This window comes from Canis aureus, chromosome 1 (assembly GCF_053574225.1).
Source record: "Canis aureus isolate CA01 chromosome 1, VMU_Caureus_v.1.0, whole genome shotgun sequence".
Lineage (NCBI taxonomy): Eukaryota > Metazoa > Chordata > Mammalia > Carnivora > Canidae > Canis > Canis aureus.
In genome coordinates, this window is record NC_135611.1 from 80,672,805 (window position 1) to 80,699,481 (window position 26,677).

At 38.8% G+C, this 26,677-nt stretch overlaps 1 long non-coding RNA gene across 9 annotated transcripts in view; it reads right to left on the reverse strand.

Annotated features, from left to right (window-relative positions):
* LOC144318787 (uncharacterized) overlaps window positions 1-26,677 on the reverse strand; it is a 307,911-nt gene that overhangs the window by 220,124 nt on the left and 61,110 nt on the right. For 2 of the 9 annotated variants that reach the window (XR_013384801.1, XR_013384802.1), the window contains exon 2: window positions 23,218-23,418. The exons of the other annotated variants lie outside the window; for them this stretch is intronic. This is a non-coding gene — a long non-coding RNA (uncharacterized LOC144318787). The remainder of the gene's footprint in view (window positions 1-23,217; window positions 23,419-26,677) is intronic. 9 annotated transcript variants of the gene reach the window in all.

Below are 26,677 nucleotides of genomic sequence, written 5' to 3' on the forward strand. Positions count from 1 at the left end.
GGTAGGGTCAAAACTGAGAAATAATTTTTTTTAACCTACTTGCTTTAAGGATAAAGACTCTGATTCAGGAGGCGGTAATGCCTTATCCATGCACACACAGTTTATTATTGGCACAGCTAGGGCTAGAGTTCAGGTATCCTGATTCCTATTCCAGAGTTCTTTGTATTACATCCATAATACCTCACCTTTTGCAAAGATGAGTTATAAGAGTAAATGTGTTTTTTGCAAAAGGACGGACTACTCACTATTCAAAATGCTCAAAGTAGATCTATAATTGTCCTATGCTTTTGATGACAGAAGCAATTTCTCATTGCATTACATAACTAATGTGGATTTGGAGACATCAGAAGATCTCATCACAAAGATGTCATAGGAAGGAAAGGGTATCACTGGAAACCTTTTCATTCTGTCGCCAGTTCATTTTCCTCACCCAGCATCAAATGACCTCTTAGGAGATGTGGTGTGCTCACAGGCAGAGACCACAGGAGCCAGACACCTCCGCCTTTTATTCTGGAAGGTGACACACAGAATCCCTCAGTGGCTTTGGTCAATCTCTTCACTTTCCTGCCTTGTTCATCTTGAACTCCAGGGTAATGTCAGCTATGTAAGGGTGGTGGAGTAAAAAGAGGAATCAGAAGCACTCAAGAAGGATTATATACAATTGTCCTTTCAATAAATACATTCTTCAGTGTTTAAATTAGAAATATCAGAAAGGGATATTTGTCTCATTTTCTAGTTTGGGGATAACCAATTTATATGCATGACAGGGGTTAAAGACTCTGGTAATGAAAGACTTTGTACGCCACAACAACCATTCAGAAGTATTCCACTTAATGTCAGGCCACGTGTCTAAATCATACATCGATTCTATGTAATCTGTTTTTAGAAAGCAATGCAAACCTACTTACTTCTGCTATTCCAGAGAGCAGAGATAAGAGGAAGAGTTTTAAGTTATTAGACAGAATCTTCTTCAATGTAAAGAAGAGGTGTTTAATATGTATATCAATGTTTATGTTTCTTAAAACACTAGTCCCCCAAGTCTTACTTGGAAAACACTGTGGAGCATAGCAATTTTTTAGAGAATTGCAATTATTCATGAAAATACGAAAGGCTCTAAAATGTTGTGTATAATAAAGAAACGTGTATTAATTTGTAGAACCCAGAAATTTGCAAACTTCTTTGACCAGAGAACACATTTTTTCCTCGAGCATGAATTAACCCTATCAATAAGCTGGCCCTCTGAAAACACAGGGTCTGGATTGAAAAGTACTTTCTCAAAAAGAGAGGAATTTTTTGTCACTAGAATTTCGAGCATGATTATAAGACCAACTGCCAGGAAGTTTCTGGGGATTTCTGCAGTGGATGGGATAATGGACTAAGAGACTTCAAAGAGCCCTTTCAATTCCCAAGATTCAATGATTCTATTCCACTCTAAATCAGTAACGTTATTTAGTATCTTTTGTGTCTACTGTTAGACACAAATGCCACAATTTGTCACAGAAAAGCCCCTTAGATTCCTTATCTCATTACATCTGTGTAATAACCCTGTAAAGAAAGTATTTTAACCCCAATTTACAGATGAAAAAGAAACCGAGTGTCAAAGAGCTTAAACGAATTGCCCAAGTGGCATAGCAAGGACTGGAACCAAGGTCCAAGCATTTTCTACTGTGAAGTACCATGTTCCTAAATCACACTAGTCTCAAAGGGGACCATGGATGGTTGGACCTGGAACACAGATGACTCAAAGGTATGAAATGTTATTTTTGGTATTAGCCTCTGCGGTCATTAGTAATAGTACAGAAAGAATGCACTGCTTCTTTGGGCTCCTAGAATCAACTACCTTTTACTTCCACTTCTTTTTCATCTCTAAATATTAGCAAAGAGCAGACAGTTACTTATTTCTGATCCATGGCCTTTGTCTTTGCTGTTACCTGTTTCTGGAATATTTTCCACAGGGCTGGCTCCTGCTCATCCATCAAGTCAACTCTCATGATGTCACCTCAGGCCTGCTTTCACTGATCCCCTATGGTGCTGCTTCTCGGGACACAAGGTAGGCCCATTCTTCTGGGCCCATGGAGTTTGGATGTAGCCATTGGCCGAGGGCTTGCCAATTGATGTTTGAGATAGTGGCAAATGCTACAGCCTGGATCCCTGAAAGACTAGAAGCAGCAAAGCCCCCTGCTGATCCGTATTGGGCATGCAACAGGAAATTGCTTTTAGGTCTGGGTTTCGGATCTGCATACTCTAGCCCAATGTTTCTCAAAATTTACCTGCACAAAAATCGCCTGGAGCATCCCTCCCTAGCGATAATTATTTAGTAGATTATGCATCTTTAGATCAAATTTCTAGTAGATCTTTGGAAATCTGGATTTCTAAAAAGTTTCTAAATTATGCTGATATTGATGTTGACCAACTGTGAGTAGCACTGACCCTGCTGCTCCTGACTGATGGCTCCTCTGATCTAAATTAGCTACTCTCTGTTCTCCAATCAGGTGCTATACCTGAGCACCACTTTCATTTGTTCCATATGACTTAACACAACAACTATTGCTATTTGTTTGTATACTTATTGTTATCTTCTCCATTATGGCATAAATTCTGTGCAGATTGAGACTGTCTTTTTTAATAAAGCATCCCCAAGATGCTGAACAAAACTTAGAATCACAAAGTGAATAAATGAATGAATGAATTGTCAAGAAGTGTGTTCTGAATGTCTACTATGGGTCTTAATTCCTGTCCAGGCCCTAACCTCCTAAATACCTTCTCTGAATAGTGAGACATTGAGAGGAACAAATACATAAACAGATCTAGTAAAACAAGGCCTCAGCTCCACCAGGCAACCCCCTTTATGGATGCAGAGCCATCTGATGTGGCCAAAAATCAAGGCTACCAAAACCCTAAGTGTAAAACACTTTTATCTCTGCCCTGATTCCAGAGCTTTAAAGGCAAATGGAGCCAGAGAAGCCAAGTCTGCAGGACAAAGTTGGATTTTTCTTTTCCTATTTTCCTTCCTCAAATCTCCATGAGAGAGACAAGCCTTTGAAGACACAATGCCTAGACTCAGCATGAAAGTGTTTCTCAGTGAACCATGTCCCTGGCAGCCCAATCTGTATTTAAATTACATGAAAAATTCATGAGTTTCGTAGAAACAACTTCAACCCATTATCATCACATACTCCTTTGTCTGGGAAATAGATCCCTACTGGGCACTGGAGAAGATGGTAGAGAAGAGGCCAGTGTTAGGAAGAATAGCCAGCACATGGCCAGGCCATCAGTCACTACCACTTAAGGGTCCACCTCCTTCACAAATGGGACTTCTAGTGACATCTGGGGGAGAAAGAAACAACATAAAAGAGCCAATGGCACCCTCAATGCATCTGCAGTCTCTCCATCATTTCTTAGAATGGGGGGGGGGGAATCATTTGCATGTCTACTACATATAAAAACAATTTGGGGGATGCCTGGATGGCTTACTGGTTGAGCATCTGCCTTTGGCTCAGGTCGTGATCCCAGGGTCCTGGGCTCAACTCCCGCCCAGGGTTCCTCATGGGGAGCCTGCTTCTCTCTCTGCCTATGACTCTGCATCTGTGTGTCTCTCATGAATAAATAAATTTTAAAATTTTGGGGAAAATTGGAGTTGATTGAGAGATACTTAAAATGAGACTCGATATTTATATAAAATGCTATGTTTGCAGTTGGCTTTACACTCCCCTTTAACAGCCCCCCCCCCCCCCTAAGAAAAACCCATAGGGAGCAACAATGATAGAAGGGACAGGTTGGGCCAGGAGTTAATAATCATTGAAATGAAGTGGCTACATGAGGATTAATTATAAAACTCTCTCTACACCTGTGTATGCTTGAACATTTTTCAGAACAAAAAGTGTTTTTAAAAATGAGATTCTTCATCCAGTATATCATAAAGAAAAAAAATCCCAGTGCAACTTGCTAGGTAGGAAAACAAGCAGACACTCCATGGCAAAGGCAGCATTATGTGGTTCCTGGGGTGGAGGCACACGGGTATACTTTAATATCGTTTACACTGTCTATGATAACACAGTGTAATGGAGCAAAGTATATTCTCAACAGTTGTCAGTGTGGGAAGAAATGCATTTGTAAAGATTTATTGTCACTGTTGTTTTTTAATGCCTGGTGTTTTGGAGTTATTCTTAGAGTAAAATAAAAGGTGTTTCCTGTGCTGGAGGTATTTTACATGCTTCTCTTGTTAAGCAAGACTTTTTTTTCTCTCTTCTGCAACTAGTTTGTGGTAAACATTTGCACTTGGACCTTGGAGAGAGGCATTGAAAGTGTATTGCCCCTGAATTCTCACTTAAAATAATTAACAAGGTAAGAATTATTTTTTAAATTTGGTAGGATCACTGCAACTTTTACTAGAACTACCTTAAACCTAAGTGGTGATTTTATATTTTTAATAAAAAAAAATGTTTCAGGCCCTGAGTGGCTGAGTCGGTTTAGCATCTGCCTTTAGCTCAGGTCATGAACCCAGTCCTGGGATCCAGCCTGGTAGCAGGCTCCCTGCTCAGCGGGGAGCCTGCTTCTCCCTCTCACTCTGCTCCTCCCCGTGCTTGTGCTCTCATTCTCTGTCAAATAAATGAAATATTTTTGAAAAATGTTTCCTAAAAAACAAAAAACAAAAAGCAGCTCTGAGAAAAAGCATAAAAAGATGTTGCAAACCTTCATGATACTAAATGCTTGCTCAATTCATACCCCTAAATTGTCCGGCCTATGCCCATGGTGGAAGGAGAGGGTTACCAGTAAATAAAGCAAAAATGGGAAAGAAAGATGCTCTTCTTGGGAGCCAGACAGATCCAGGATGGAACTCTAGCTCTATCTCTTCCTAGCTGTGTGACCTTGAATGGCTTGCTTTACCTCCCTAAATCTCATCTGTAAAACAGGGAATGATATTACCTCTTCATATCATTGAATCACAGTAAAGTATCGATCAGAGGAGAATCTATGGTTTGGGAGGAAAGGAGATTATTCATGAGAAACTTTGCAGGGCAGCATGTCCTTGAGGGGAGGTTTGGTAGGGAGGAGGGGGCAGGGAAGAGGACAAACTAAGGAGAGAAAACAGGAAAGCATAGGGATGGTTTGCCTTCTTTTATATCCAGAGGAAAAGTAACCAAAGCAAAGGGAGATAAGACCCAATCAAGTTCATGTTCTTGGTTTAATCTGTACTGAGTATACTCCAATACCCAGGTGCCCTGGCAAGATGCCTCTGGTGTCTGATAATTGCATAATAATGAAGCACTACATGAAATAAAATAAGCCATAATTAGGGGTGGTACCAGAGTCTACTCAGCTCCACCTGGGAAAGAACCTAGGGAGAAGTCTGTGGATTTTATACAGGAAAAAAATGAGGTATCTGTAAAGAAGATAACCTGAGTCTAGGCATCCAGGAGAGAGCTTTATGTGCCATTTACCTGTGACTACTTCGACTGACAGTGTTTAGTCAGTTCTGCATAATAAATCTATATTCTAGTGTCAAGTCTGTGCCACCATCATTGCTTAGAAGGAAATGCCAAAAATAAGCAACCCAGGGCTCAGGAAAGAGGATTCACACTCCCCTGGGGCTCTGTGAAGAATTCAGAACAATGCAGAGGGCTGGGTGAAGACAGGGATAAAATATGGAGACCACAGTTGCAGGGTTGTCATGAAAATTAAATTAATAGGATAATGTATGTGAAGTATCTGGAATGTAGTAGGCCTTCAGTAAATAAGCCCCACAACTATCTCCATTACAGTTGTCTTCATTGGGGTTGTGACCTATACTACTACTATTCCCTCAATCCAGATTGGCTTCTTCCTGCTTAGAGACTTTTGCCTTTGACCTTAAGGGCAATTCAGCAACCCCTCACAGGTTGCAAAAGTAATCCTATGCATGCAAAGCATTCAGGAACAATGGAGAATTACAAAAGATGTGGTAAATAAATGAAAGGCATTACATCACATTGCTGAGAACGAAGTCTAGAAAATTCCATTCGGACACATCAAAAATCAGTCCAATTTCTCCAGGCCACTCAGCTATCTCTTCCTCTACCTTTCACAGAGCCCGATCCAGCCTCATCAATTGCCTTCCCATTCCCCAGAGCCTTCTGGTATTTCCCTGCCTTTCCATTCTCTTCAAAACCTCAACTGCTTCCTCCCTCCGTTATGCAGAACAAGTTCTCATCTGCTCAGCCTTTTGAACTCTAATTTATATACCTCATCCAGCAGCAAAGACAGGGCCTTTGGCCACCAGAGACTCTTTCCAAAGAAAGAAATTTTAAACAGTGCCTTTAGTGGCATCACAACTGCTATCATCAAAGTTCTAGCTCAAATCTCACTTCTCTAACCACTCAGTCTCACAATGATTCTTGGCCCATCTCTTTTGTCCTCTCCTCAAAACTACCTGTTAGCAAAACTTCACTCCCCAATCTCATTGGATGCACAGCTCTGGGCCTGTTAGGGCATTTCCAGCTGCCTGTGTCATCCTCACCTGTCAATCCATGGATCAACTTCCCCCCTCATCAATGCCCAAGATGTCATTTCATCTGCAAGTTCCATTTGTGTTCACTTGCTGTGAGAAGGGCAAAGACAAGGCAAGAAAATTTGGCAAAGGAATTAAGATTCTGCCAACTTTAAAAACAAACCCCAAGCAAACACCTATCCCAATTTTGGTTTCTCACTGAACATACATCCCAGGGCGGGCCACAACTGAATTTGGGCACACCTGAGCTCAGGCATGCCAGCGCATTCGTGCACTTCAATGTGCAAAACAAAAAAAGGCAACCTTGAATGCCAAAGCTGCCCTCAAGGTCTGAAAGGTTTAGAAGGACTAGTTCATCTGAATATATAATATCAGCCTATATTATTTTCCAACCTATGCTAACTCAGCATTTATTAATTGAGATTCGTCAACCACAATATTTTTTCTCCCGGAGTTCCTGTGTTTTCTTCCCTTTCCCACAAAAGAAGATTTAATTCTAAACACAAAAAGAAGAAAAGGAAAAATGAAAGCAGACATAACCCAGTCAAAAAACTTGGATTTATGGAGTTCAACCTTGAAAATATTTTTTTAAAACATCAAGTATGTGAATTAAAGCTCCCACCAGGCAGCTATAATTTATACAGCAAGCACTTGGCAGGTAATCCGAGCACACTGTGATACGGGTAGCAAGGGGATCGTCTTCACAGAAAACCAGACCCTTTTTGTGACAGCCCACGGGGTGAGGAAGAAGCACACTCACTTTGCAGCTATAATAGGGTGTTTCCCATTTAATGGACCTTTGAGAATAAAAGGAACAAGAAAATACCTAAGAAGGAAAGGTGGCTCCCAACTGGAGCATAAGCCAGAGCCCATGAAAAGCAAAAGGCAATGAAGCAAAGGGAGGTGGCTCGAAACCATAATTCCCATCATGGTTGCAAAATTTCAGGCAAATCAAGTATAAGAGAATGAAAATACAGTTCATTACATATCAGTTGTATATCAATACAGTGGAAGGCTTTTGATACACTTCAAGCTAATTATTTCATTCATTTAGATATTTTCAAACAATTTGGTTTTATCTTTAGGGACAGAGTAAATCTATTATCTCCAAAATAAGTAATATTTTTTATTTTTTTCTTTGTTTCCAGACAATATGGCTTCACACTTCAGTCTTGGAAGACTTATGCTATATTTCACAGCAGATCTGAGTCAAAGAACACTGTCCTAAAAAAAAAAAAAAATCTACTGCACACCTGAGTTTAAGAAAAAAAGGTGAATATATACCATATTTGCTTAGAATACAGCACAGAATATAAGTGTCTCTGTCACCCTACTCCTTAGCATATAAAGACAGACACTCCATACAGGACTGGTAGAGAATCCCTGAAATTAAGGAGAGGACTCAAGTGATACCAATTGATTTCATGCAAACTAATTATAAGTAGCATTCTCTGAGCTACTTTCTGATTCTACAATTAACTGGCTTGATAATGAATTCTTGGAATGGCATTCATCCTATTTGTACACATGATCTCCAAGAGAATGAAATTATTCACTCTTGTTCTGTTCTGACCATTTGTTCTCTCACCCAGGATCTCTTTGGAACAGGGTCACATTATTCTGTACCTTGGGCCTGTGCTTTCCTCTTCCCTTCTGCTCGATGTTTCTCTCTGAGGAAGAGCCAGCTGAAATTTCCAAAGAATCAACAGGCACGAATCAATCAAGATGATGAGGAAAGGGCACTAAACCAGGCATCAAAGCCATCAAAGCTGGGAATTCTGGGCTCTGCTCTGACATGGACTCAATTGCATTATTGCAACGTGCAATTTGCATCACTGAAGGGGTGAAGGCTCTCTCTGCCTTTAAAGAACAGCAACCACCACAACAGTGAAGTTATTCTCACAAATCAGATGTCAGAAACTGGCAGCCCTTGTACTCTTCTTGCTCTGTTGCATTTGGCCAACAAATATGCTAATTTCTTTAATCAGGAGACTTCAGGTAACAATGCGGATTTACAGATTCTCTCGAAAATTTGTCAGATCTTATGAAATAAAACCTACATTTATGCTTGTCGAGAATTGTTGCTTGTCAAGAGAGCATGGGCTCTTCAATTTGCTGCGTCCTCATCACTCACAGTGATTCATATACACTTATCCCAAGTCCCTTCCCTCTGGTGGGTTACCTGACTGGAAGGTGAATTAAGGCATTTGCGTTTGCTGCCTCTTGTCCAGAAGAGGCAAAGGGAGGTAAGATGGGATTGCAAGGTAACAAAAGAGCGTGGAGAAGCTATAGACACACATCACAAATAGAGGCTTGAATGTGTAGGCACATTTACAAACGGATCACAGCCTTCCATTAGTTAGGCAGTCTCCCCCTTCACTGCTGGATATGCAATAGATAAATAAATAGCAAGAATACATGTGATATATATTTAGATTGCACATTAGACTTTAAAATCTGCGCCTAACTGAATGCATTAGTCCGTGTTTTCTGTTTATGTCTCCACAATGCCATGGAAACACAGTGCAGCATGCTAATGGGTCTCTCCTGGCAATAAATAAACAAAGTCTTTGTCTATTCATGTTTCAATTTCTTTTTTTTTCTTATGTAATTTACAATTTCAAAAAAGAAAACAGATCGGTGGCATGATTTTTTTTTCCTCCCTGCTCCTTCCCAGTTTCCTCCCTTGCAAAGTACATCTGCAAGAAATGCAAAAATGCACCTTCTAGTGGTTACTGAAATCCAAACCAGCAACATCAGCACTCAGAGGGCAGGATTCTCCCAGCCAGACTCCTCTTTTGCCTTTTACGAAATGCCATGATAATTAGACTCTGTAATAAGGTTCTCCAAGCATTTCAGTCTAACCTAAAGAGCACTTAATATAGTTGTTTAAGGGTGAAATCTGATATAAAACAGACATAAAATCTGGTGGGTTTCGCTCCCCTCCTTCAGTCTAAAAGGCAATATCCAGTCCATTTTTACAGAGATAGCAACAACAGTCACAGCCCTTAAATGGCTCTGTGATACCAGTGACATGCTCTCGCCTCCCCGGCTCCACAGTGTGTGGGAGCAGACAGGCTGCTCACCACACCATCGTCGTAATGTGCAGGGGCAAGGTGTAACCCAAGGCTCAGAGTGCCAGGGGCACAAGGTCTCACAAGGCAGCTCCCTCCTGTCTGGCACCTGCTGTCCCCTGCTGCACAGTAACTCAAAACTTCTAAAGGCTGATAATTATCTATATGGAGGAGTTGCTCACACCCAAAGAGCCTCCTGAACCCAAGTGCACTGGCCTCAGTCACAGGCGGAAGGAGAGGTGAGCAAGCTAGGTACTTCTCTGGAGAGCTGGCACAGCGAGTTGCTGCGGGGACCTTTGCTAACTGAACTGCCAGCCTCCCATCACAGAACCTGGCCATCCAGCTGCAGCCCAACCACAGACGATGTGCGGTAAACTTTAAAACATGCAACATCTATTTTCATTAGTCATGAAAAGCACTGCACGGACCAGATTGCAGAGCTTTCAGAAAAGAGATCTCTCCTAGCATCTGCCCAAGGAGAGAGATTTTTTCCAGCTGTAATTGTCAAGTGCTGGATCTTTAATCAGAAGATCAAGGGTCCACCGAAATGCTTTCCTTGGATAATAATCCAATGTTATGTCCTTTATTTTCCTAATGTGGTATATAATAATCTATACATCTTGGTGACATTCCCATAGCTTTTGTAAAATAATAATATTAAAATATAACATCATTAGGTCTTTGCTGTGTGCTTCTGAGATGGTTGCTATTATAACCCCCCTATCATTGGTGAAGCAAAGTTTAAAGAGGCAAATAACATGTTCAAGGTCAGAACGCTAACAAGTAGACGAGCTTGTTATCACCTTGGATGAAAACCAGGTCATCTGATTGCAGAGCCCGTATTTTTTCCACCTTCATCTTGTGAGCACTTACTTTAAGCCCCATACAATGCTGATATATTTTCTCCAAATGGTCGCAACTTTTAAATTTCTGTGACCCATTTCATCCCAAAATGAAAAGAATGCCATTAAGACGCATTTTTCCCATCTATCTTGGATGCCAGGAAGAGTACCCAGTTTTATTTATCGGGACTTCTTCCTTTGGGGACAATGTTTTGTCATATCTTATATTCATTGCTTATAACACTTCTATGCTCTGCTCCTGGCAGATGACTGCTCCTCTTTTAAGCACTTTGTTTGCTCTATATCGTGTTTCTCTTAGAAGATACCCCAAATCTTTTACAAATAGGCAAGGTATAAATACAGATGTTTCTGCTTTATTGTCATAAAGTGGTCGTGGAAAAAGCTCACACTCAACATAATCATGCACTGAAAATAATAGAATTTATGGGGGAAATGGGAGTGGGGCAGATGGTTCAAAAGCTATGAAGCATTATAACAAGTGCCCTATCTCAAACAAGAGTGATACTGATACAATTCTACCCTGTGAACGGTCTCCAAGCACTCTCCAGCATGTGCCCTTAGTATTTCATTCTTCCTTTATATTCCGGCCTTCCATTTTCTCCTTTGAGACATCAGCCCTAGGTAACACTATATTCTAACAGAAACCAATTTCACCAAGATATGATCCAAGGGTAACCATGTTTATCAATCCTTTTGTTCTAATTTTTTTTTTGGAGGGGTCTGGGACCGTGGGAGGTGGTGACACAGGTGGGATTGCTTTCAGCTTCTTCATGTGCATTTACAGCCTCCCCAGGTGGCTTAACTTGGGAACATGTAGTGGGTTCTGGATGACACAAAACCATCCACTTTCCCACTAATGGAAGGTGTGCCTATTTTTTAGCTTTTTCTGAACTTCTTCACACATTCCTAAAGCTTTCTCTTCTATTGTGAAAAGGTCCTTTTCCTTTTTATTGTGAAAATGTCAAAATATTAACATGCTGGGAAACATCCAATGTGAGGCACGTAGACTTTCAAGTCATCCCAATTAACGGGGATACATCCACATTTAGTGGGACCTGAACCTTCTATGCTTTTGAAGTCCTTCTTTAAGGAAAAGAATGCAAAATACAAATGTAAACTTTGGTTGAAAAGTGCCTATTCATTGAGAATGGCAGGCAAATAAATTACAATGGACAGATTTTGAAATACTGATGATTGTCAAGAACTTCAGAAGATTCAGAAAAAGTATATGTTTTTATTAATTAACTGGCCTGCCTCTATAATACTTTGCTATTTTCATTTGTATCTGCTTTATCTCTTTGTAGGACAATAAAATGGTAATATTTTCTATAGAGAAAATAAAATTCAGTCCCTTCTCCAGCAAAGGTGATGAAATCTGGTTTTTCGTTGACATTTTATGAAGGTTTCTTTCAGCTCCATTTATTATTGTAACATCTTACATTGTACTTAGAATTGCTGCCAATTTGGGGGAAACTATCAAGTCCTTTCATATATGATTTGTAGGAATGCAAAGCTCTTCAAGATTGTCTCTGCAATGGCTGATCTTAAATATTCTTGGACTTTCCAATTGCCATTAACAAATTAGCTGTCTTTGCTCTGGTGGCATATTATGAGTTTTACATCATCTTTGTCAATGACAATTTTTTGTGTCCAATCAGCAGGAAATGTAAATAATTCTCCAATGTATTCATATTATTCCCTCCTTTCATTAGTTGGATTATCAAACAACCCAAGAGCCTACTTAAAAATTCTTTTAAAAATGTATCTCAAGCTCTCAGTGAATTGCTATTAAGGACTTTGTTTTCCAGAAGTTCTAACTGCTGTTATGGTATCTTCTGGATGTCGTTCACCAGCCCCCAAATTTCATTGGTTGCTCACTACAAAAGCACCAAATCCTAGACCTCAGCTATTGAATACTTTGCCAAGATATCTTACAGGAGAGAGGGAGGTGAAATGAGAGAGAGAGAGAGAGAGAGAGAGAGAGAAAGATAACTTGATTTACAGAGGTTAAATTACCTTATTCTAGTAAATTTTGCAAAGACTCACCATCATGTGATACAATGCATTTTTAGCTTTAGGGAAAATCTGTCTCTGCTGACATAATTTGCATTTAAGAAACCCAAGTTCTAGTAGAACAAACCATGTCAAATAAATGAATTAACAATAAATAAATACATGGCATGTTGCCACAGTCATATCCTTTGCTAATACAAAATTAGACATTCAAAAATATTGTTCATACCAACTGCTTTACTGGTCAGCTCATTAACAAGAACAAGTTAAAAGAAATTTTGGTTGATTAGCCAAGCAGACTGACTGGATTCGTTGGGTGATTTGGGTTCTTCTCTTTTTCTTTTAATTGTGTTAGTCCTCTAACTGACTTGTAAAACTTGTGTTGGCTTAATAACCTAAGTTAGAACAGGGGAGAAATGTGGCTAAAGCCTGAGTAGAAAGCTGTGTTGGTAAGAGAGTCAGATACACTTTGGAAAAAGCCCTTTCTCTTTACCCTGTCGGGAATGAATTTGCTGCTTTATTCTCTTTTATTTTGGGGGGAGGGAATTAATAACCTGTAGACATGTTAAAATGTTGGGTTTTTTTTTTTTTGACATGTTAAAATGTTAAAGCAATTTGGAAAAGGCCAAAAAATCAAGAAAGTATTTATATTTAAGCATTGATTATTTTATCAGAGAAAATCACCAATATAGTATTCTAAGGAAAAGAAATTTATAAATGACAAGCTTGACATGGGGATAGTTACTCAAACTCTGTTTCTGAGAGGAAGGCCCTCCCCTGAAATTAAGAGGCCCAGGACAGCCATGAATTCAGGAAGGTATCTTGAAACTCTGGACAAGGTGGAAATGGAATCCACTTATTCTAGTAGTTAAGAGAGCCACTGAACAATAATAGTTATTCCAGTTTTGTTTTTCAAAGTCCTTTGTTATTCCATGAATGTTTCTGCCTGGAATAAAATAAGCACAACAAAAGCAATGAAATCTTGCAACATAGGCTTTTTATAGTTTACTGAGAATTTGCTGTTCAAACTATAGTCCAAAATTGGCAACAATGGCCATGCCTGGAAGCTTGTGAGAAATGCAGAGTGCCAGGTCCCACCTTAGATCTGCTGAATCCTATGCACATCAAAGGTGGCAAGGCTCTAGTCTTTTTCCACTAGCAATGCCAATATAAATTCCAAGTAAATGACACACAGTTTAACTGGAAGTGTTTTTATCAGATTTTGAAAATAATACAGGCTCATTGTAAATACAGAGACATTACAAAATGCTATAAAATTACCAAGTGAAAAGTGAAAGTCATCTAGTGATGATTCACCAGGGATGAATACAGCTAGCATTTTGATGTAGATCTTTCCAGCTTCTTTCTATATGTATATTAAAAATATGGTAACTTACAGAGGTCTGCTTTTATATGTTAGCAAGGAAGACATCCTTACATGTAGATAAATGTATTTCTGGCTTATCATTTTTTCCAATGGAATATTCTATGAAACAATTCATTTAAATAATCTTTTTTGGTATTTATTGGTATACGGTATTTCTTTTAAAGAATGTTCTTTTTTAAAATTTATTTATTTGCAGAAACATAGGCAGAGGGAGAAGCAGGCTCCCTGTGAGGGAGCTCGACGTGGGACTCGATCCCAGGGCCCCAGGATCACAACCTGAGCCAAAGGCAGATGCTCAACCACTGAGCCACCCATGCATCCCATATAGTATTTCTTTAAAATAAATTCCTGAGAGTAGAATTTCAAGGTTGGAGGTAGGCACATTTAAAGTTTCACATAACTTTGTGAGACGCCCTTCTAAAAATGTGAGTGGCATCAATCTCTATAATCTTTGCCTATCTGATAGATAATTGTGTCTTATGGTTGTCAAATGCCTTTATATCATATCTTAACTTTAAATGTTTATAGAAGCTGTTTGTGTGTGTGTGCACCATCAATACTAATTTAAATAAAATTGTGTTCAGTGATTCCTGTCCCTTATGTATTTTCTTATTAATAATCTACTCTATTCAGGAAACTAGTAACCTAGAAGAGAAAACCACAGATGTGGCTTAGTCCAAGATTCTTTGAAATGAAAATTTTGATTATTAAGCTCTGATATCATCCTGGGCACCCTACTTCTCTGTACTTACTGTTTGAGTTTTCCTCATGAGCCTCTCTCCATGCCCACTTGTGACTCTACCCCCCAGAGGTGCCCCCTGAGCTCTCGTGTCCTCACTTTGTACTACACGCCCTCCTGGGTCATCACACTATCTTCACATTGATGATGCCTGCATCTCTCTCTCACCCACATCTGAGCAGTTCTCCTTGACTGTGCATGGCTATCTCTCTTAGCTAGCACCAATATTCTATTTTAACACTATGCAAATGTTTATCAAGATTTAGCTCCATTATCATATATTCTGTGAAGGCCTGCCTGAGAGTCTGGCAGTGCTAAGGCTCTGTCTTCTTTGACCCCACTCTGCACAGTCTGTGTCTCCACTGCTGCCCGACCCTAGGGTATGATTGCGTATTAGTGTGTCCTTTTGGGTCACGTGCCCCCTTCTTATGCACAGAGCTTATGCTCCCATCTGTTTTCTCAAGCATCAACATTGAACCTGGCATATGGTAAATAATCAGAACCACTGATGAATGTTTCCACAAATGAAACTATAAACTACTTGCTGGTCCTCTTCACCCTAAGTTAGGAAAAACTGAGACCAAACAAACAAATTAAAAACAAACAAACAAGAGAAAGAGAGAACAAAATCTCTGAATAAAAACATGTTAGAGGGTTATATTATTTACTAACTTACTATATTCCTTAATAAAAGTGCTTAATTTCCAATAAAGAAAATAAATGAAGACAGTGTTCTCATAGAGTAGAAGAAAAACAAAATTTTCTGCCTACAGCAGCCCATAGCTAATACCAAGTAAAAATCATGCATTTTTCTCTCTTGTTTTTTCCCCAATCACCAACCATTATTTAAAATTCTGTGCCCATCACTCAAAGAAACAGAGACAGTTGTTCATTCTGAGTTAGGCTTTTGCTTATCTGACCAGCAGGGTCAGGATAATAAATCACTCAACCCCTACGGAATAACAAAACACTTACTGGATTTGTGCAGTTACCAGGGGAAAAAAATAAAGAGGAAAACTTTCAGGATTCAATTCATTTTCAAATACTGCATAGTACTTAAGAAAAGACTGCATGAAGATCATATGTAGCTGGAGCAGATGGAAGGAAAAAAATTAGAGAAGTGGCATTTCCATTGGAGAAAAAGATACGATAACTAAGCTCTGCTTCAAAGGGCCCTTCTCAATATAAGAAGAAAAGACCAAAAGAAAAAAAAAATCAAGGTGATGTTCCTGAATCAATTACAATTCCTTATCTGAGAGGTAAGAATTGTTTTACTGTATATTCATCACACAGAACAATGTACATTGTAATACTGCTTAAAAGTCAGATATAAATTGCCGATGAAACTTTTTAAAAAAGATTTTATTTATGTATTCATGAGAGACACAGAGAGAGAGGCAGAGACACTGGCAGAGGGAGAAGCAGGCTCCATGCAGGGAGCGGGCTGCAGGACTCGATCCCAGGATCCCGGGATCACACCCTGAGCCGAAGGCGGGTGCTCAACCCCTGAGCCACCCAGGTATCTTTAAATTGTCCATGAAACTTACAAAAACAGCTATACTTCCATGAAAGCTTCTATTCCAAATCAGAGCAAAATAATTTCCTTGCCCTACTCTGGCCTTGTGTATCATTTAAGCAAAATAACTCAACGATTCTGTGTCTCAGCTAGCCTGCCTGAGGAAACCTACTCTTGTCTCCACTTCACCCCAAGAAATAATGAGAATATCTGACTCCAAAATACTCTAATCTTTAAAAGTGGTTATACACAAGATACAAATTTATATTAGAGCTAGAAAACATATGTGAATCTCCTAGCATTGTGCCTGGCACATCAGAGTTATTTAACAAGTGTTATTTACATCCTTTTTCTTTCCCAGATAAAATTAAACATTTTTTCGTGTTCAATAAATTAGAATAAAATTGAGATTTTTAAAAAAATTTTTCTAAAGACATGATATCATTCTTCCCTTTCCTTTTGCCCTTTTGTAATCTAGATCTGTGAACAGAGTCCTATGTGACACTCAATGTTACAAAGTCTTGATATGTGTATACAGGAGGTCTGGAGATTAGAAGTCTAATACAGAGTAGATTTTAAGATGATGTTAGAAATTCTGTCCCTCTGAGCAGCAACTTCTGATGGAAGCCCCAGAATTACCATACTTGGTAAGACTTTGGTCTAGGTAGGCTGCAGTTTTGCCTCAGCTGATCTGACATCCAAGCATATGACAACATTTTTGCTTCTTTTACAAGATTTCCTGGAGTTTGCACTCGCTTCATGATCTTGGCAGAGATTTTGCTGCTGAAATAACATACAGAGTCCTCACCAAAACGGTGTGCTGCTGAAATGCCAGAAAACTGCTAGCGTGGGCAAAATCTGCGAGTGACAGTCACCACCTCCTACCTGGCCAACCTCGCCTCTCCATAGTTCCATAAAGTTTTTATGGAGGGGAGGTTATTTTTCCCCCTAAAATAAAAACAGCTCTAGTATTCCCTGATTCTTTCTGAACGTCTATCTCTGAGCAGGCTCTGTAACTGACCTTGCTCAAAAATGGGCTTAAGATCCTTAGAGAATATTCCATACAAATAAAAAACCCTGAATGTAACTTACTTCCATGTCTTCAATGTTAAAATTAAAATATACCCCATCCCCAGTACTAATTTTAACCAAGTGCTTTCAGTCTTTAAAAATCCATGATCAAAAGGTTTTCCTATTTGGCCAACATCAATTTCTTATTAGAATAGGAAGTTGAGCCATTTTTTTAATCTTTTTTTATTATCATCAATATCTGAATACCTGACTCACACTTAATACACTCAAGGCTTAACAAGGCCATATTCTCTCCAAAGACATCGAACTCATGCTTTCACCGATGGATATTTAGTAATATCTCTCTATGTGCTTTCTATGTGTGCCATGTGCTATACTTAACACTGGAAATCCAGCCATGGAAAGGACAGTGCCTGCTTTTCAGAGCACTTCCATTCTAGTGAGTAGAAATAGATGATAAATGCCTAGGTATGTAACATGCTAGACAGTGGATACTGAGATCAAGAATTAGGTTCAAACAGGATAAAGCAGTGGAGTGGTGGTTATTATTCCAGATGGGGCCAGGGAAAGTGGTATGTGAGCAGATTCCTAAAGGGAATAAGGAAGCAAAACTTGCAGATACCTGGAAGAGAGCATTCCAAGAAGAGATTCTTCAGTAGAAACATACTTAGCTTACTTATGGAAAGCAAGGAGGCCAGGTGGCTAATGTATAGCAACAGAGGAGCAAGTGACAGGGAGTGAGATCTGAGCAATGCTTGGAGCTAGGACACACAGAGCCAGTTAGGCCATGACAGTGACTGCAAGAAACTCTGAGTGAGTTAAGAAGGCAATAGAGGGGTTAAGGAAGAAGAGTCAGATGATGTGACTTTTATTATAAGGTCTAAAATGCAGGATATGAAAAAAACAAGGACTCAAAGATGACCCCAAAGTCCTTGGTATGAGTCATGGATAGAACAGAGTTTCCATTTACCAAGAAGTGGAGTAGGTTGTGATTAGGGCAAGAAGGGGGTGAATCATGAGTTCAGGTTTGAGTATGTTACATACAGAAGAGGTTTCCTGGCTGAAAAGGTAAACTGAATGTCATTAGTTGACTATGGAATGTATCATAATCCACCTGTCAGCCAACTATTTCTGCAATGATGCTGTGTTTAAAAAAAAAAACTCAAAATTAGGTGGCCTACAACAATAAGCAGTTATTTTCCTAGCTTACAGGTCTGTAAGTTGGCAGCAATGACTCTACCTCAGGCTGCAGTGTGGCTGGCTTGGTTCTCAGCCTTGGGTCAGGTTTAGCTCTGATCCATGCTGAAGGAGCAGCAGAAAGCTGGCCGTGTGCCCTCACCAAGATGGTCACACAAACCAGTGAGAGCCAGAGGAAGTATACAATGCCTTTGAAGGCTTTGTCTCAGAACCTGGGTACACTGGCACTTCTGCTCATATTCTAAAGGCCAAGTCACCCGGTGAAACCCAGTATCAATGGGGCAGAGTAAGACACTTGACATATAGTCGCAGGAAAGGCAAAATCACATGGCAAAGAAAATGTGTATTTCTAACACAGGGAAGGCCTGATGAATCAGAACAGGCATCCAACCTACTGTTCTACTCACTGTAGTCTTAGCTACAGCTACAACTCATGACAAAAGTCTGCTCCCAGATCCTCTCATCTTTTAACCCAGTGAGTTTCTTCAAGTATCATTTTTTTCCTTTTTTCTTTCTTTTCTTTTTTTCTTCTTTTTATTTTTTTTAAGGGAGAGAGAGAGGCACAGGGGAGAGGGATGGGAAGGGTGAATCTTGAGCAGACTCCACACCCACTGCAGAGCCCAAAGTGAGGCTCAGTCTCACAACTCTGAGATCATGTCCTGAGCTGAAATCAAGAGTTGGACGCATACCAACTAAGCCACCCAGGTGCCCCTCAAATACCTATGTTTGAAAGCCATTTGCAAATGTATTTGAGTTAATTATGCTTGGATTTTTTTTCACTACAGGAAAAATAGGTTGGTTTTTTTCTAATAACATGTTATACATCATACTTCAAATGCCATTGCTTTAAAAAAAAAAAAAAGGTCTTCATCAGTGCTGCTCAAACTATTTGTGGGGGAGGACTTTTTTTTTATTTCAACAAGGCATAAACCTATAATTTTATAAAACACAATAAAATTAATTGCTAAGACTGGCTATTTTTTTAAAAAGCAAAAATATATAAAATTCAAGTCCATGTTTTTTAGGAAAGTACTTGGTCACACTGCTATAAAAGTTTCTAAATACTCTCAATTTCTGTACTTATCTTGCCAAAGATAACAGTTCGAGAATGGCTTCAGCCTGTGGACTACACTTTGAAAAGCACTGTATTAAATGATTCTACCGTAACCAGATCCCTTTACCCCAAAATCTTAGTATCACTGAGTAACAGCAGTTGGAACAGAAAACTAAGTTGCCAAGGATTTAAAATTGAAATTCACTTCTACCCAAGTTTACTAAACTATTAATTCAATTTGCCAGGTTCTTATGGTCCCTAGGATTCCATGCTTTACTTATTAAGTAAAAAGAAAAAAGGGGAGGGGGAGGGGGGGGCTTTGTCAAATAGCCATACCCTGCTTTATGATTTTTACTCTGTTTTTCTTGATTCTTATGGCAATGCCTTTCAGATTTTCCACCCATGCTGTACACACACAAATTACTAAAATCTCCTGGCCACATCCTGAGGCTACCTTAATTGACTGTTATCAAGCTGTGCTTTTTAAATGTTCCAGCATTTGATCTTTTTAAAATACTTCTGAGATTTAACTGATGTCAAACTGTCTGGGCTAATTTCCTGCTATGTCTTTAGATCCTTTTTTAAAAATAATTGGGTGTTGAATTAGGGGATTTTTTTTTCTTTCTTCCTCAAGGGATCACTGCTAAATTTAGTTAAGCTCTGACCAACAACAAAAAAATTTCCATTCTGTCCTACTCATTTCCTATACTTGGATTTACTGTCTCTTGATTCATAAGCTACCCTAGAGTCCAGGAAAAATTAAGCCATGCTTACTTAGCCCTAGTGAAGGGGCTTTTTGGACATGGAAGTATCTAGATGATCTAGACACCAGATTTGAGAAAAGGATCTGCTGAATCTTGTCTGCACAAAAAAACCAGCATCCAAGAGTCCTTTGTGTGGTGAAAGAGGAAAACCAAAGAGTGAAAAGATCAATACTAATGCTGAAACAATGACTTCCTTCCAGAAATGTCCTCAGCATAACATGCACCATGCATGTCTAAGACCCATAACTGGCCACAAGCCTTCTGCACCATTCACAGTTCTGAGGAGGCACTCAAGAAGTATTCAAGAGTAGAGGCATAGCTCCCAATTGCCCTAACCTTCATTTTAGTTTTCATAGTTGCCAATTTAAAGCAAAATAAAGGGATACCTGAGTGGCTCAGTTGTTAAGTGTCTGCCTTCTGCTCAGGCTATGGTCCCAGGGTCCTTTCCTCCCAGCTCGTGCTCTCTCAAATAAATAAAAACAATCTTAAAAAAAAAAATAAAGCAAAATAAAATTCCTAACAGCTGAATCTTCCTATTCTCTTTTGAAAACTCTTTTTTTTCTGAATGGTAATGAACAGCCTAACAACTCCTCCAGAACAACAAATTTATTTGGGGCCGTATCTACATAATGCTGACAAATCGATGGATTATTCGATCAAAGCTATTGAAGAAAAAATAAAATCAGTCTACAGTTGAGCTTAATTGTTCAATCAATTTAGACAAAAGAGTTGATCCTGTGGACAAGTGAGACACAATTTTCAAGACGACATTGAATTCATGTTTTATCTCCCAGAGAGCTTTGCATTAATAAGAACTCAGGTAAATGGGCAAACAAATTATTAAAAGTCATTTGTATGTTTTTTAAAGCGGGGTTTAAAATATTTACCCAAATAGTGTACTCATTGTGGAATTTATGGTAAGAAAATATTTAGGTGTTTTGTAGAATCAAAATGCTAAGTAGCTATGTTTTGTTCTCAGCTTTATTTGGAATGATTATTACAAATGCCAAATCTTAGCTTAATCAAATTTGCTCCAGAGGGAATATTCTACCTCCCCTCCTCACCCACCCTTGTTCACGATTTTGTAGCTCCTACTCACCGGAAGACACGATGAAGCTATATAAGCTCCTCACACTTTAGATGAACCAAGAAGCTCGGTTTATGAACTCTACTCAATGAGGCTTTGTGCTAGATACAGAGAAATTCAGAAGAACTGATAGACCATTTTTTAAAGTATAATTTTATATCCAGCCTATATTTGTATCTAATATTATGTAAAAGGCAGACTACAAAATATAAAAATAATAATCAAAGTGTGTTGTGATGGTACTATATATTTACATATGTATTTATATAAATTGAGATTTCTATTACTAGAACATATATTAACAATAGCTCTCAAGAAAAGATCCCAATAAATCCAAGAATGTTATTTTATTAGTCTGCTCAGGCTGTCATACAAAAATGCTACAGACTGGGTGGCTTACACATCATAAGTGTATTTTCTCACATTTTTGGAGACTAGAAATCCAAGATCAAGGTACAGTCAGGGTTGGTTTCTATTGATACCTGCCTTCTAGCTTACAGATAGCCACTTTTTCTCTTTGTCCTCATCTGGCCTCTTCTATGTCTGAAAAAATAGATCTGTGGTGTTTCTTCCTCTTCTTATAAGAGTACCAGTCCCACCAGATAAGCCTCCCCCACCCCTGATCTTATTCAATTTAAATTACCTCCCGAAGGGCCCTATCTCTGTGAACAGTTACATTGAGGGTTAGGGCTTCAACATATGAATTTGGAGGAGCAGGGTTGCACAATTCAGTCCATAACATTTATAAATCATAAAATAAGCATCTAAAAATAATGGGAGTCTTCCTTTAATAAATGATATTAAGAAAACTATGCTTTACTCCACAACAAATTCTAAGCAGCTTAAAATTAAATCACAAGAAAGGAAAAGTATTTATCATAACAAGGATTAAAATAAAAGGATAAATTAAAAAAGAAAAGATCAAAATAGGTAAGATTAAGAAAATTAAAAGACTTGTGTACAAAAAAAAAAAAAAACCAGTAACAATATTTAAGTAAAAGGGAAAGGAAGAGGGGTACCTGGGGGGGATTCAGTCAATTAAGTGTCTGACTTCCACTCAGGTCATGATCCTAGGATTCTAGGATGGAGTCAAGCATTTGGAGGAGTTGTCCCTGCTCATCAGGGAGTCTGCTTCTCCCTCTTCCTCTGCCCCTCTCCCCTCCTCCTCTCTCTCAAATAAATAAAATCTTAAAAAAGAGAGAGAGCAAGAACCAATGGAAAAGACACAGATAGGAAAAGAGATAGTAAGAGGATATATACTTATATGTTATATACTTATATATAATATACATAAGGTACCTATAAAATGTTTGAGTACTGCTAAGATTTCATTAGAGAAAGGCATAATACAGGAAATACATGAAATGCAAAAATTTATCCTATTTATCAAAATATGTGAAAATTAAAGCAATAGTGAGTAATACTTTACATCTAATAACCAACTCATAAAAAAAAAAAAATCTAACCCTGATGCCAATGCAGGAAACATATCTAAAGCACTGCTAGAGACTACACAAATTACCAAATATTTTAAGAAAGCATTTGGAAAATACATATCAGAAACATTAAAAATATTTCCCCTCTAGTTGAATACAATAATCCATTCTTTGAAACACACTGCTATTAAAAACATCAAATATCGTATATATAATAATATATAAGGAGTATACATACATAACGATACTCCTTACCTCTGAAGCAGATACTGTTGGCTACCTTCCTGACCACTGTGATGGTTAATTTTATGTATCAACTTGTCTGGGCCATAGGGTGCCCAGGTCTTTGGTCAACATTATTCTAATGGTTTCTACAAGGGTGTGTCTTGGGATAAGATTAACATTTACATTGGTAGATTGAGTAAGTAGGTTACCCTCCATAATGTGGGTGGGCCTTGTCTAATCAATTGAAAGCCTTAATAAAACAGAAAGGCTGACCTTGTCGCTAGTAAGAGGGAATCCTCCTACCTGATGGCCTTTATACTAGAACATCAGCTTTCATCCTTACCTTCAGACTTGACTGAAAAGTCAGCTCTTCCTGGGTTTCAAGCCTGCCAGTCTTCAGAACAGTATTACACCACTGTCTCTCCTGATTCTTAGGCCTTTAGTTCTTCGAACTAAACCATTAGCTCTCCTGAGTCTCCAGCTTGCTGACTCACCCTGCAGACCTTGAGACTTGTCCACATCCACAGTCAAGTGAGCCAGTTCTCTATAATAAATGATATCAATAATAACATAGATGTATACCCCCCACTGATTCTGTTTCTATAGAGAACCTTGACTGATATACTACCATTTCCAATTCTTTGCCAGATGACATCTACTGTGATCTGGAGGGTAGAAGAGAGTAATTATCAATCATGATAATTCTGTCCTTTGCAGAGCTAAGTCTTGTTTGGACATATCACCTGATGCTGCCTACTAAAATCTAAAGTGGAGTCCCCTATAAGCTCCTAGGCAAGGTGTTCTTTCTGAAAAAGAGAGTCATAAAGAAACTGGCCCTTTTTCTACCACCCTATTCCATCTGACGTGGAGGTTGGCCTGTGGTGATGTGATGTTTGAAGCAGCTGCAGTCACCTTGTAAGCATGAGGAAAAGCTCACAAGAAATCAAAAAGAAGCTGACTCTGATCCCAAGCATTGCTGTGTAGCCAAACAGACGTTGGTTTATGTAAATAGCAAATAATCGTTATGGTTTAAGCCATGGTTAATGAGGCTTTCTCTTAATTTTAGATACAAATATCCTAAACTGTATCATTTACCTTTCTATTTACTCATTTATAATGGCTAAAAATATATGGTAATTACCTAAATCACTGGAGAACAGTAAAGCAAACTCTCATATGTCAACTCAGTGGGAGCTTATCCAGGCATAAAGGATGAACACTATAACCATGCAACAACATGGTAAAATGTGTCTCAAGTAAAGGATGATGTTTACAAAATACAGCTAAATCTTGCTTAATAAAAATAAAATAAATTACAGATACATATGCAAACATAACGTCAAATGTAAAAACACAATTGCATGGTGTTATGGATTGTATACCATTTAAATTCACTATGTTCAAATACACATATGTATTGAATAGAGATTCCTTTTTTTTTTTTTTTTTTTATTTATGATAGTCATACAGAGAGAGAGAGAGGCAGAGACACAGGCAGAGGGAGAAGCAGGCTCCATGCACCGGGAGCCCGACGTGGGATTCGATCCCGGGTCTCCAGGATCGCGCCCTGGGCCAAAGGCAGGCGCCAAACCGCTGCGCCACCCAGGGATCCCTGAATAGAGATTCCTAAACTATAAAAAGCATAACAGCATGATTTGGAAACATAGCAAATTCATATTAAGAGTTGTCTCCCTGGAGAGTGCAAAGGGACTGGATCAGAGGTCAGAAACAATTATTTATTGTTATTTCTTTTAAAATGAACCCAGTACCTGGGTGGCTCAGGCAGTTAAACATCTGCCTTTGGCTCAGGTCATGATCTCTGGGTCCTGTGCTCCAGCCTCTCATCAGGCTTCCTGCTCAGCAAGGAGTCTGCTTCTCTCTTTCTGTCTCTCTCTCTCTCTCTCACTGCCCCTCCCTACCACTCACTCTCTCTCAATAAATAAATAAAATCTTTTTTAAAAAAAGAAGATATTTTAAACAAACATCATGAGTACTAAAATTTCATCATTTTAAATAGCAGATGTGTATTTTTATTTTGTCATTTTCTCCATTAAATTTTAAGTAAATACAGTGCATATAAACATAAATAGCTTTTAACAATATTGCAATGGAAAAATTAATGTTTACTTTTTATTTCATAATATTAAAAAATTTTTACTACAAGCTAATATTTGTAAAGTTTTATCGAAGACTTGGACAAGCCTCATAACTAAAAAGGCACTGAGCTAACTGTGAAGTAATTTATTCTCAGGTCTTATCTGCCATTAACTTGTGGTACTGAAGGGGAGGAGAGTTTCCAAAGTCAGGAGAAGAAATTGGTGTTTGCTCAAAAAGAAAGCATCAACTGGACTCTATCCCTAATAATCTCATTAAAATAGTTCCAAGATGTAATGCTGTTGGAAATGCTCCTTCTATTACTTCCTTGGGGGGGGGGGTCCCAGGGTTCTATAAAGATACTGAAAAGAGGGGATCCCTAGGTGGCTCAGCTGTTTGGCACCTGCCTTTGGCCCGGGGTGCGATCCTGGGGTCCCAGGATCGAGTCCCACATCGGGATCCCAGCGTGGAGCCTGCTTCTCCCTCTGCCTGTGTCTCTGCCTCTCTCTCTGCATCTCTCTATGTCTCTCATGAATAAATAAATGAAAAAAATCTTTAAAAAAAAAAGATACTGAAAATAACTGCAAAAAAGAAACTCAAAGATCATGTTTCCAAGAACATTCCAAACCCATCTGACCATCGCATAATTTTTGGAGGGAGACCTGCTACCTGAAGACACTTTTGGAAATCACTGCACTTTAATATTTGTATGAGCCTCCACTTATGATCACAAGCACTATGCTTCTGTGGAAAATACAATCCTTAAAAAAACAATAACTGTACTATAAATAATTTATGTTAATAATTGCTCTCTGTCATATACTGAGGTCTCTAAAAAACCAAATTGCCCAAATAACTGTACTTCTGAATCTGGGGAAATTTAGGATAAACTTTTATCAGTATAAAGCTCCCCATATGTTGCTACCTTTTTCTAAGAACACCAGCCTCTTATTGTTGGTAAAATTATAAAGAACCCAGAGATGAATTTCTATCCACTATACCAATAGAGAGGTTTGGGATAGGAACTAAATGTGGAACTAGAGGTAGACAGCAGCTTCTCAGTTGAGGTTGATACAGAATTTAGACTTTAGAGCACCTCTTCCATGGTTAAATAACAATGTCCTTTTGGCTCTTTCATTTACTGTCAGGTTTATATTTAAAACTTATATAGGGAGCATCCACATCCTGCACATGATGAATCAATGTAGACTTTAGCTTTGCCTTGCACGAGTGGCCAACCAATACATTTTGCTCTTCATTCCTAGGGGGAGTCTCCAGTCGCTAACTTTATTACAACACTTTATTGAAAATGTGTAATTTCAGTTCCAAGTTTCAAATTGTGTTTTATGAGTGAGAATTATTTGCTGTTCCCTAGAAAGTGATTTGAAGCCGGAGATAATTATAGAATCGTGGAACTATAAAGCGCATCCAGAGGTCACCTAGCCCACATTCTACTCTCAGAACGGACCTATGCCTTAGCTAAGCAAAGCATTCTTCTAGATGTTGTGCCCTCAGAGGAGATGATTATATATTTCCCAGATGTAGTCTAAAACCATGGTTAAAAAACCTGACCAATACTTATGGTCCATCTTCATACTGAGAAGTAGAAAAAGAAACCCTGCAATGGAATTGAAAGAAGACCGCTTACCTGACCCCAATCTCCCCTTCCTACTGATCTAAGGGCTTGAGAGTCCATATTACTGATTCAG